General features: G+C 37.5%; 1 pseudogene; it reads left to right on the top strand.

The window, feature by feature from the left end:
* Positions 1-660: 660 nt before the first annotated feature.
* Positions 661-1,913, top strand: LOC102733817 (E3 ubiquitin-protein ligase ARIH2 pseudogene; annotated as a pseudogene).
* The last annotated feature ends 11,264 nt before the right edge of the window (positions 1,914-13,177 follow it).

Genomic DNA, 13,177 nt, shown 5'->3' with positions numbered 1-13,177 from the left:
TAGTGCAATTGCTGGATCATATGGTAGCTCTATTTTCAACTAAAAAAAGGTAGTCTTAAAAAGACATACATTTATATGTGTCTATACTATCTTACCACATAAAACATACTTTGTACAGAGCACTTTTGAGCTGTGGAGACCGTTCCGTGGGAGGAAGGAGCCTGGGAGTCAGCCCACTAGCGTGCCTGTGTCAGATCCCTCTGGCCCAGCCAGACCCAGTCTAGCTTGTTTAGGCTAGTGGCCATGGGCCATGGTTCCCAATGGAAATTATATGACATAGACTATTTGGGGTGATATCTTCCTGAAAGATCTTCAAGAATTACAGAAGACAAAAAAACACTAATGCATTTGAGAAAGTGGTAAAGTTTGAGGGGAGTTGAAAAAATCCTGCTTTCCTGATCTGTAGCTTGGCTGGATATCTGTGAACATGAATAGCCAGGGGCAATGAAGAGGACTATGACCCACATTGTGAGGAAGAAGAGGATGAGGACCCTGGGGGACACAGAGGACTATTAAGTGGGAGTAACCTGCAATGTGGAGCAGCAGGAGTCTGAAGCCTTTGATCCTGCTGAGTACCAGTTCACTGCTTGATCTATAAGGAGTTCAAGGGTGCCCTCAATGAGCACACAACCAGCCTAGCCTCTGTCCAAAAGGCCAGTGATGCTCACTGCCATTAGCACATCCTCCCTATGGCACTGGTATCTCATTTAGTTGCTAAATTTAGTTAATTTCTACTGGCAAGTTGCAGAGATACTGGATAGACACAAGTCTGATTCTCCTCAGCTGCTCATTGAGGCTCAAATTCAACCCCATCCCTCAAAACATGTCCCTACAGCCCACCCCCCTCACCACTGCACAGTGTGTATGCAGTTTGTGCAGAAGGAAAACCTACTTTCTCTGGCTTATCAGCAACAGTTTTGTTGTAGCTTCTGGGAGCAGCACTGTTCAGTACTTGGATGGCATGGGTGTGGGAGTCTTCTTACATAGCTCAGGACTGTCCACTCCAAACACCAGAGAACTTCGTGTTTCCATCGCTGCATGATGAAGAATTGAGAGACAAATACAGGGGCTACCTCTTCAGGGACTATGTGGAGAGTCTTTACCAGCTCCAGCTGTGCCCTATTGCAGATTGCCTCCTGGTTGTTTAGGTATAGGAGCCCAGAGCTTGCTAAGTACACTCCAATCATTGCAATGAGGTCTTCTGTTTCAAGTGTCGTCAGAGGTATCACACCCCCACAGACTATGCCACAATCCAGAAATGACTCTCAAAATGTGCTGATAACTCTGAAAGAGTCAACTACATAGATACTCACGCTAAAGACTGTCGCAAGTGCAACACCTGCATTGAGAAGAACAAAGGCTGCAATCACATGTGATGCTCCAAACGTAACCATGACTTCTACTGGATATGTCTAGGAGGTTAGAAGACCCACAGCAACAAGTACTATGAGTACAGTTGGTACCAGTAGAACTCTGACACTGTCAACCAGAGCCAGGAAGCCCAGGCCAGGGAGGCCCTCAAGTAGTACTTGTTCTATTTTGAGAGGTGGGAAAAGCACAAGAGCTTGCAGCTGGAGGCATAGATATACCAGAGGATTCATGAGAAGATTCAGGAGAGGGGCATGAATAATCTGGGGACCTGGAATGACTGACAGCACCTACAGAATGCTGCCATGTTCTTGGCCAAGTGCTGATACACCCTGCAGTACACGTGCCCGTATACGTACTACATGGAGTCTGGACCCAGGAAGAAGCTGTTGGAATACCAGAAGGCTCAGCTGGAAGCTGAGATCGAAACCTGTCATGGAAAGTGGAGTGTGCAGACAGCTATGACAACAGGGGACTTAGAGAACCAGATGCACATAGCAGAGCAGTGGAGGAAAAGGCTGCTGAAGGATTTCCATGACAGCTAGGTTGGGACATGGACATGCTGGAGAGAGGAAGATGTGGCTGCGAGGAATCCTTAGGAAGGATTCAACCTCTGGGCGACCTTTCATGACCCCAGGCAACAGCCGGTGCCCCACTCTGGGAGACACTGGCCACACACACTTAGTCAATTTCTGTTTTCTTCTCATCTTTTCTTTTTGTTTCTACCAGGGTAGAGGCCATGTTGAACTGGCCTCTTTTTAAGACTTTTAATTCCCACTGGATGGTTGTTGAGAGGAAGGGAAAAGTTTTTTTCTGAATGACTATTAATAGTCAATACTATTAATTAGGTCTTTACAACTTTGTAATTTTCAAATTTGTATCATTATACCAAAAAAAAGGCAAACCATAGAATTACATAAAACCCTTTAAAAATAAATTGGCATTGGAGTGTTTAAAAAATACTTTGTACAGACTTTAATGATATTTATTGAAATGAACTGAATTCACATTGCTATTAACACACACATATATTTTAGACAATACTGAATTTAAAAACATTTAAAAGCCATCTTCAGACTGAGGGATTACTTATTTGCCAGAAGGATATTGAGTCCCTCAGAGAAATATAAACTCACAAGTCTATTTTCTGTGCTGCCCAATATGGCGTTTTCTGCAATTTCTTCTAGATCTGTACAAATCTTAGTCAGTAGACTTAGACTCAACTATTATTAGGAAGGATTCATCCTCTGTTTGGGGAAAACCAGTTTAAATTTGTATATAATAGAAAACCTTCTCTAGACAATTCAACGTTAGCACAATTTTCTCCAGGAATCAAAGAAGTTGAAAAGAATTACCTCGTGGACACTGTATATCTACTTTGTTAATTAAATTTCTTATAAGTCATCCTTAACTCCTTTCTATCATTGTGAATTACATTTACTTAATTTTATTCTATTCCTAAATAAATCCAATCTGACAATTCTTATTTGTCTCTCCTAGAATACTTTAGTTAGCTTGTCACTATTGGGAATCAAAATAGTTATAATTGTACCTATTGTATAATTACTTTGTATTTATACCCATTGTACACTCACTGGCCATATACCTTGTCTTACTATTTGCATGTGAAAACAAATACTCTCCCTATTTGAATCCAGACCTTTAACAGGTATGGCCACTAGAGTTCCCTGATTTAAGAGAAAAGCATCAGGATTACCCTGAGATCCACTGTGATAAAGTCCCTCAATTCCGCATTAATCTAATGTAGATTCTTCCACTGTTAATGAGAAGGTACTTAGGACAGTTGGAATTGAAGTGAATGTTTAGGCCCAGAAGTTCCCTCATCATTAAAATATCGCAGTTGCACTTCTTTGTGTTCAATGTCCTCAAATTACAGTTTATTCTGTTGGATACACTGCCTTTCTGTAACCCCATCCACATGTAGCCTAAATCTAGGAGCAGTTATTTCATATCTAACCAGATGCTAACAGATGAAAGTAAATAGAGATCAAGAAAGAGAAAAACCCCATCAGCCCAAGACAGTGTGTGTGTGTGTGTGTGTGTGTGTGTGTGTGTGTGTGGAAGAGAGAGAGAGAGAGATTGATTTCAGGCTAATTCAAAACTGTTTATCAGAAATAATCGTAAGACCGTTTAAAGCATGATAACCTTGAGTGCTCAGCAATCACATGTTTTGCTCAGCAATCACTTATTGAGAGTATCTACTGTATCACTGCAATAGGCATTGTAAGGGATACAAAATCTATTAACTGAGTTGTAAAGTAAGTCCACAACTGACTAGCTATTTTGGTCTCTAAAAGAGCTCTTGGTTGACTGTAGCATTGGAGATAAAAGTGGAGGCCCACGGTCATGGTGCCAGTCCTTGAGTCACTGATTAGTAAATAATGACAGATTGCTTCATGGGATGAGAGCAATGATTAGAAGGGATCACCTTCTGGCAGCTTTGATGACTGCCCACTTTCCCTCTAGATAGACAACTTGTCCCTAAGAATTTGAAGGCAATTTTTTGATGAAAACTATTTTTATGAGATAAGCATAATTTCAGCAATGGAAAAATAAAGTATAGGAGATATAGAAAGACAGATCTTCCCATCTGTGGTTCTGTTCTGGACACGATCTCTGTGGTTTGAAATAGATAACTATCAATGTACCAGTGTACCAATGTACATTCCCACAAATGGTGCACAAGGGATTTTTTGTTTTTTCTCTGCATCCTCAACACATATTATATCTTGTCTTCTTGGTAATATACATTCTTTTTTTTTTAAGACTTATTTACTATTTGAGAGAGAGAAGATGGAGGGGCAGAGGGAGAGAGAGAATCTCAGGCAGACTCCCTGATGAGCACAGAGCGCTGTGGGGCTTCATCTCATGACCCTGAGATCATGACCTAAGCCAAAATCAAGAATCCAGCAATTAACACACTGAGCCACCCAGGTGCCCTGACAGATGTGATATCTCCTCGTGATTAGTGATATTGTCTTCTTTAGAAAAATGCTGTTCAGATCATTTGCCCATTTTTAATCAGATTATTTGTTTTTGTTTGTTTTTGCTATTGAGTTGTATGTGTTCCTTATATATTTTGGATATTAACCTCTTATCAGATATATGGTCTGCAAATGTTTTCTCTCATTTCATTGGTTGCCTTTTCACTCTGCTGATTGTTCCCATTGCTGTACAGAAGCTTTTTAGTTTCATGTAATCCCACTCGTCTATTTTTGCTTTTGATGTCTCATTCAAAAAATCATCGCCAACACCAACGTCAAAAGCTTTTCCACTGTTTTTTCTTCTAGTAGTTTTATGGTTTCAAGTATTACATTTAAGTGTTTAATCTACTTTGAGTCAATTTTTGTATATAATGGGAAATAAGAGTCCAAATTCATTCTTTTGCTGGTGGAGATCAATTTTCCTAACATCATTTATTGAAGAGACCATCTTTTCCCCATTTCGTGTTCTTGGGAACCTTGTCAATGATTAGTTGACTATAAATGCATGGACTTATTTCTTAAACAGTTCTCAAGAAATTCTTTTTTAATTGCTATTAAAGAGAAGTACTTGAAACTGGTGAACACAGACAACAATTCCTGAAAGTATTTTAGTACTAGTAATGATTGGATTAAAAAAAAGAAAAACTTTAAGAGAATTACACCTAAACAAAGCTTATTAATTGCAGGTCTTCCACACATCATCTAAATTAGTTTTCTGAAAAATATGCCAAAAAAACCCTATTTTTTAACCTTTTTTTTTTAAACTGTCAGGTGAAATCTGTAAAGCTCAAATGCCATTGTTTTTTAGAAGGATTCTCAAAATTTTCATATAGTTCCAACTGATGTCAAAAGCACTAAGTACCCCAAAAGAACCTTTTAAAATGATATTTTCCACCCAATTTTTAATTCTTGAAGGATTTATGTGTTTCATATAGTCATTAACACTTCTGAATGCCAAAAACATTCTTAACAGTGACTAGAGTTGAAAATAGATTTGTTTTTACTGTTATTCTAATTTATATGCCTTTGAAATCAAAGTATTTAATTTTTCTGTCTTTATTCTTTTTTTCTATTACTAATTATCAAGCATAATTTCAAAATGTATCAGAGGAATGTTGAAGAATACTTTTCATAGTTTACATTCCTCAGATGGTTCAAAAGAAATACATAATTCATGAGTAGGACTTTTGAAAATTAATCAATTCCACTTAATATATAAATTCAACAACCAAACTAGATCAACGAACCTGTATTAAAGGTAGGCTATTTTGCCTGAAATTTTCTTTTAGAAATCATGTGCCTGACCATTTGGATTTTTCCATTACAGGATCAGTAATCATTTACAGGAAAAAATGAATCATGAAATTTAATGGCAGGTCATCATAAACTTATCAAAATACCAGCTTTTCCTGAGAAAAAGGCCAATTGAGTCCAATCCAAATTTTCACATTTAGAGGAAAAATATGAAAAAAAAGTAATAACACTTTTATTATAAGCAGTCTAATTGATGTGCTACTTTGAGTACATGGAAATTCTTTAGAATTGAGATATTCTCATTAATTCATCTCTCATGTATTAAATGATTATTGAATGCCTCCTATGAACAAAACATCATGTATATGTACATGTTCTTTAACCCTTAGAGTAACAGTTCACAGCAGTGAGTTAGGTAAAAATTGTTCTTGTTTTTAATATGGAACTCTATTATTCACCCCTATCAAACATGAATAATATTTACCCTATGGAGTATTACAAGTAAATATTCCTTGGTTTTAGAAGTCAATTCTGATAGACTATGCAGAAAATGAAGAAATGTATAGCTTCACTTCATTATATACTATATAGAAATGTGTATAAGTATTATCTTGATAGAGAGATGAGAGCTGGAGTGATGGTATTCAACACAGTTTCCTGTGTGCTTTAAATTGCAACATAAGGGAAAAAAATATTGCACACAATTCTTTCGGGAAAAAAGATAAGGAAACTTGATTCCATAATACAGCACTTTTCTTGAAGCTAAATTTAAAAGACCTAAGGTAGACAAAAAGGGAGAGATGTGTAGGGAATATAAATGAGAAAAACCTGGTTTTATAAAATGATATTTAAGAGAGAAGGTACAGTGCCATGTCCACAGATTCAAAGGAGCATCTCTGCACATTCCTGCCTTTCTTATTTTTTAAGAGAAAGGGTTACATGCCAGAAAGCTGACAATAAGAGAAGTGTTTGGGAATTCAGTGTTTTTATCTTGAATACAACATCTAAGAGAAATGGAAAGGCTTCATTTTTTTTTTATCTGCACAAAAGCAAATTCAAAAGATTATTACTTTTTATCCTCTTGGTGATATTGCCATAGGTTTTAATTAAATATTTCTCCCCTCAAACCTACCCTTTAAATTTGTGACCAAGAATGCTTTAGGGAAGAATGAAAGTTGAACATTCCACTGGACAGGTCATGCTTTTAAAGTTCTGCTGACTCTTACTGATAAAGTGTTAAAAATGAAAAGCTGGAGAGGGAGTCTGATCCATGTAAAACCCGTAATGCTCACTGCAAAGAAAAGGGGGATCCCAAAGTCAGCTGTGATTGGCATCAGCATCACTATACCTCAGAGAATAAAGTCACATTAAATATCATCTTTCCTTTATATTACAGCTTACAAACTTTAGGTTAGTTCTACTATGAGATTTTATTTTTTTTTAAGATTTTATTTATTTATTTGACAGAGAGAGACACAGTGAGAGAAGGAACATAAGCAGGGGAAGTGGGAGAGGGAGAAGCAGGCTTCCCGTGGAGTAGGGAGCCCGAAGCGGGGCTCGATCCCAGGACCCTGGGATCATGACCTGAGCTGAAGGCAGATGCTTAATGACTGAGCCACCCAGGCGCCCCTACTATGCAGTCTGCATTGTTTCAGCCTTTTGTCCACATCTGAGATCTTTGAAAATATTCAGTCTTAAAGGGGTCAAATTGCTCTCAAGTGTATTCACTTCACCTAGACATGGGTTTGTAAGTTGGAGTGTTTAAAGTTTTGAATGGAGGATACTCCTACCATTTTTTCCCCCTTCAATTCTGGTCACAGTTATGCCATGGCAAGAAGAGCTTTTCTATCTAGACTCTTCTTGATTGAGACTTCTGTGGAATGGAGTTAGCAAGACAGTCAGTGAGGCTGAGGTTAAGAACCTGTCTGTGTGTGGGTCCACGCATGTGTGTGCGTGCCTGCGTGTGTGTGTGTGTGTTTGGGGATGCTGATGGAGATGCTCTTTGTAGCAAAGTTATCTAATAAATCTGACTAATATACCATGTTTATTAGAATCAATGTTTCACTCCATGACATTTGTAGCCCCTCCTGTCTTCAGGTATTTCCTGACATCCTAGCGTGACTTCTATAATAATCACACTTGATAATAATGGCTAAGAATTATTTATGACTTACTGAGTAGTGTTTTAAGTGCTTTACATTATTATCTCACGTAAGACTGATTAATACACTATGAGTTGAGTACTACTATTTGCATCCCAATTTTATAGATGAGGAAACTGAAGCCTAGAAAAGTTCAGTGACTTGCTCTGGGTTGCAAAACTAGTTATCAGATTAAGCCAATATTTAATCCCAGCCATGGTTGTAGCTACTATAACATTCTGCTCTTGATTCCTTCAGTATTTCATATTTGTATCCCCAATATTGTTCTCTAATTAGCACTTCTCTTTCTTTTTCTTCCTTTCTTCCTCTTTCCCTTCCTTTATTCCTTCCTTCTTTTCTTCCTTCCTTCCTCCCTCTTCCCCCTTCTCTCCCTCCCTTCTTTCCTTAATTCCTCTCTTCTATTAACATATATATATATTTATTTATAAGCATGTGTATGTTAATATATTAATAATTGGTAAAAATTCTCTCTAGGAAAAGATAAATTCTTCAGGTGTATATGGAGTTAGTTTGTAGGCATGTACAATACCTGGAAATGAGAAAACTGTTTTTCATTAGACAAGATAAGTAATTTTTAATTATCCTGAATTCTTTTGACATTAATAAAGAAAGGAAGGTGGAGGAGGAAAAGCGGCGTTGGGGGAAGTGAGCCAGTGAGACTGTGGACTACTCAAGTCCTATAATGTGAATGCCACTTCAAGTTCCCTCCAAAATGTTTAATAAATTTCTATAAAATTCTCAAATCAAGCTGATTTCTAGTGGAAACTGATGAAGGATCTCACGAATGCATCCAAGGTTCTGTTCTAGAGGACATTGAACAGGCACACTTGGAGCAAGAAGCCAGAGAAAAGTATGAGACATTACGTCTTTAAATGCATCAAAGTTTGCAGAGGGCTTTTGCTTTTCAAACATCAACAGAGTAGGGTTTGGGCCAAGTTGAAATATATCATCAAGGGTGGGGACCCAGACTCCACCCAGACCCAACATGGTAAATCTTGGTTTCCTTCTTTCATTCCCTTCCTTTCTGCCCTTTTTTTTTTTTTGGTCATTCTCTTCCTCCCTATTCCTCCTGCTTTTCCTTTTTAAATTTTCTTTCTCCCTTCTTTCCTTCTCCTCCTCCTTCTCTCTTTTCTCTAATTTAACAAATAATTTCAATTGCTTTCAAAAATACACAAATTATAACTAAAATTTGGACATTTAAAAATAAAGTTGAGGAAACTCCAGATTATGTAGAAAACAAGACAAAGGGTAAGATATAGCCACAGATATGTAGGTTATAGGAAATATTTTATACAGTTATGCTAAAGTTGTGCTATAAATTTTAAGGTAAGCTCCCTTTTGGCTAAAATAATAAATAAAAGGGATTAAGTGATTATGAGATTTATTTTGAACATAGGAAACAGTGCATCATTTCTTGGAATAGATACTTTTTTTTTCTTCTGTTACATTCCTTATGGCTTTGGTAGATTGTGGAATGTTACAAATTCTTCTGTTTGGTCATGTGATATGGTATAACCCTAATGCTTTCCACGTTTTAAGATGTTTTCCCATGTTGACCAAGGTAACTAGCCTCTTCCAGTTTTGAGAAAAATCTTCACCCCCATATGCATCCTAGCTCATCCTGGATTACAAGGCCAGGAAGTGCAGATATTCTGATTGGTGGAAAACTCTTTAAGACTTTGAAACAGTTAACACTGCTTAGCTTTTCTTCTTCTTTTTTTTTTTAAGATTTTATTTATTTATTTGTCAGAGAGAGGGAGAGAAAGAGCACAAGCAGGGGGAGCTGCAGGCAGAGGGAGAAGCAGACTCCCTGCTGAGCAAGGAGCCCAAGGTAGGGCTCCATCTCAGGACTCCGGGATCATGACCTGAGCCAAAGGCAGAAGCTTAACCCATTGAGCCACCCAGGTGCCCCTGTTTAGCTTTTTTCTAAGAGTAGGTTACTACCATTTAATCTATTGAGCTTTTAGGATGCAATGGGTGAAGAATCCATTAATTCCACTTGTAAATCTTTGATATATTTAAGCGATTTCCAGTGTTGAGATTCTTTATTAGGAAAGACTTCTCTCCATGTCGAACTTAGTATTGGAAGAGTTTACAGTGACTATCTAGATTCTTAATCTATAGTTGGAAAAAAAGAGTGTATTGTTTTAGATACTTAGAGGTAAACTAATCAGTGCACAGTGTGAAAATGCAGTAAGAAATGAATCTCATCGATATTTTTTACAAAAGAAACAAAACTTAGAGTCTCACGTGAGCTTTCTATAAAGCAATTACACTTGAGTGCTAGGTAATGCTACCAGCACAGCACTTTTTGATGGTTTATGGGAATTCTCTACAATCTTAAATTCTTTCAACTTAAACTGCACTTCAAAGTTTCACTCATATCCAGTAAAAATGATATAGTTAAGTTTTCAACAGGGAATGAATTATTCATTAAAGCAGATAATGGTGTTAGGACTCAACCAAGGAGCTATAACATTAGCATAAAGAATTCCCTATGCCACATTAATTGTTAAAATTGAAAATACACAATACAAAAGATACTGAGTCAGAGATCTTTTTTTGTTAAATTAAATAAACTCAAGTCTTTTATAGTAACTTTTTTTTTTAAAATTTTATTTATTTTTTTGAGAGAGAGAGCACATGAGAGGGGGGAGGGTCAGAGGAAGAAGCAAGCTCGCTGCCGAGCAGGGAGCCCGATGTGGGACTCAATCCTGGGACTCCAGGATCATGACCTAAGCCAAAGGCAGTCGCTTAACCAACTGAGCCACCCAGGCACCCTTATGGTAACCTTTATATCAGATTTTTAATCATGCTACCCAGGGGTTTATAAACCATTTGATTTTACTTATTAATGATACTAGTGCAAGAAATACACTTTTATGCAGACTTAATGATAGTTTAGGGTGGTTTAGGTGGTTTTTTTGGGGGGGGGTCTTCTACAAATTCCAAAAATGGATTATTTGGAGAAAAAAAAATAACCCGTGTGTATGTATCATTTTATTTATTTTCTCCCTGAAACATGTTGATTTGTAAGTGGTGGCTTACAAATGCTTTGATTGAATTTTATAAGAGAAACACCATCAAATCGTATTTTATTCAATAAAGGTATCCTGATTGAAGCATTCAAAATGTATCACTGATTCAAAAATCATGATGTAATACCTAAAATGTGCCAGATAAAACATTAGACAGTGTGAGAGACAGAGGTAAATATGACATGATTTATGCCCTGGAGAAAATAACTATTTATTTGAGGAGAACGACTACAAAAAGGAGAGGCAAATTTCAGGAGAACTGGCTTGCAAGCTTACTCACATGGCTAATGGCAAGCCTCAGAGAAGAAGAGAGAAAAAAAGATTAAGAGAAAGAGAGAAAGCCAGCAGAGAGGGCTCCCAAGATGGAAGCCACAGTCTTTTTATAACTTAATATTAAAAGCAACATTCTATCCCTACTACAGTATTCTGTGAGAGGTGAGTCAGTCCAGCCAATGGTTATGGGGAAGGAATAACACAAATATGTGAATACTCGGAGATAGGGATGGTTGGGGGCCATTTTAAAGGCTGCTGACCTCAGGTCTGTTATTGCATGACCCTTGCAAATGAGAGTATAACTATGTTAGAGTTCCCCAAATACCAACAGAAAATTAAACAGGAAGTAAATGTAGGTAACACAATAAACATAAAAGACTTGAAGTGTTTGGGAAAGTCCCATTCTGATTAGCAACTTCAATTCAACCCAAGAGAAGTTGTTTTTAACCACTGAAGGAATGCAGTCCATCTTTGGGAACCAATATGACGCCACATTATTTTAATTTAGTGAAGCAAAGAATAAAGAGAAAAGTCATAGTTCTAAACTGTTGGGTTATAAGTCCACGTCCTTCTGAAGATTTTCCTTCTACCTTGAGATTCTGGAGTTGTTTTTATTATGGAAAATTGCTTTTCCTTATAAGAAAGTTATTTGATAAAATAGAAAGAGCAGCAAATTTGGATTTAGAAAACCTGACTTATACATTTGGCACTGCCTCCTACCAGCTATGTGACCTTGGATTACTCACCTGCTATTTTTAAATCCAGTTTCCTCAAGTGTAAAATGAATGGAATAATGCAAAATGATTAAATGCTATGACAGTAGTACATGCCAAAAGCTATGGGATCTCAGAGAGAGGAGGCGAGGATATTGACTACTAGCAAGGATCATAGGATGAGTAAGGGGTTCGAGAGTAGAAAAGGTTGATTCCAGGTGCTGTGGGAATAGAGAGCTAACTGGGTAGAGGAGAGCGGGAATGATGCCCCTGCTGAGGTTGGGTCATATGAGTTTACTCTAGAGCCAAAGGGAAGCCCTTCCCCATGGCTTTTGGCGCTTGTTCAATGAGCTGGAAGCAAGGGTACTCATTGTAAATGGTGAGGTTTGCCTAGAGTTGGGATTGCCAAGAATGGCACAACTGGAGATCCAGGAAGCATAATAATCTAGGGTATTAATGAATGGGAAAAGACAGTCCCCTAAGGTAAGCCTTTCCAATCGTTAAATTTTGAATAGATAGCATTCTAATGCTACTGTGAGACACTGCTCACAGGGGCCTCTTATGTCAAAAAAACATGGTCTGTGTGCCAAGGCATCTGTTCTCTGTTCCCATTTATGGCTCTAACACATGGCAAATCACATAGATTATACCAATATAGACAATCTAAGTGGCTGAAAAAGCACTTGGCTAGCTAGCTATAGGCAAAATTGGTAATCTTATGTTTAAAGTATTATATATCCTCTGTACCTACACTGTTTCATTGTAAGTCCCCAGGCTTTTGGACCACAAGTAAGGCTATCACAAGTCTCAAGGTGATCCTTTTTACTTGCCTAGGAAAAACAAGTCTGATTAAAAAAGGGAAAAAAACAGGATCTTCAAGTTATAAGTTCAATACTTTTCATGTGTATCATCATAATACATGGAAATTTCCATGTTTTTCTGTCCTACCAGAACTCTTGTAAATCACTTCTGCGGAGCATCCACACACTCAGAAGTTAACCAGATAAAGGAACGAAGGCAACACAAATAGACTTGGAAGCTTATCAGATACAGAATACAGTTGATGGGAGAAACAGTCAAAATTAGTAACAGAAAAGACTGCTTTGTAGAATTTGTGAATAGAATTCTTCTTGGTATTTTTGTGGACCCTGTTCTATATTTAAGTTATTAATCTTAAAGGATAAATTTGGAACTGTTGTTTTGTTAGTCTAAAATGTATTCTTGCCATTTGCAACGACGTGGATGGAACTGGAGGGTATTATGTTGAGCGAAATAAGTCAAACAGAGAAAGACATGTATCATATGATCTCACTGATATGAGGAATTCTTAATCGCAGGAAACAAACTGAAGGTTGCTGGAGTGG

Source organism: Leptonychotes weddellii, unplaced genomic scaffold, assembly GCF_054177405.1.
Source record: "Leptonychotes weddellii isolate Sample4059 unplaced genomic scaffold, ASM5417740v2 HiC_scaffold_2743, whole genome shotgun sequence".
NCBI classification, from domain to species: Eukaryota; Metazoa; Chordata; class Mammalia; order Carnivora; family Phocidae; genus Leptonychotes; species Leptonychotes weddellii.
The sequence above is the reverse complement of the archived record's forward strand: the minus strand, read 5'-3'. Positions and strand labels throughout refer to the sequence as shown.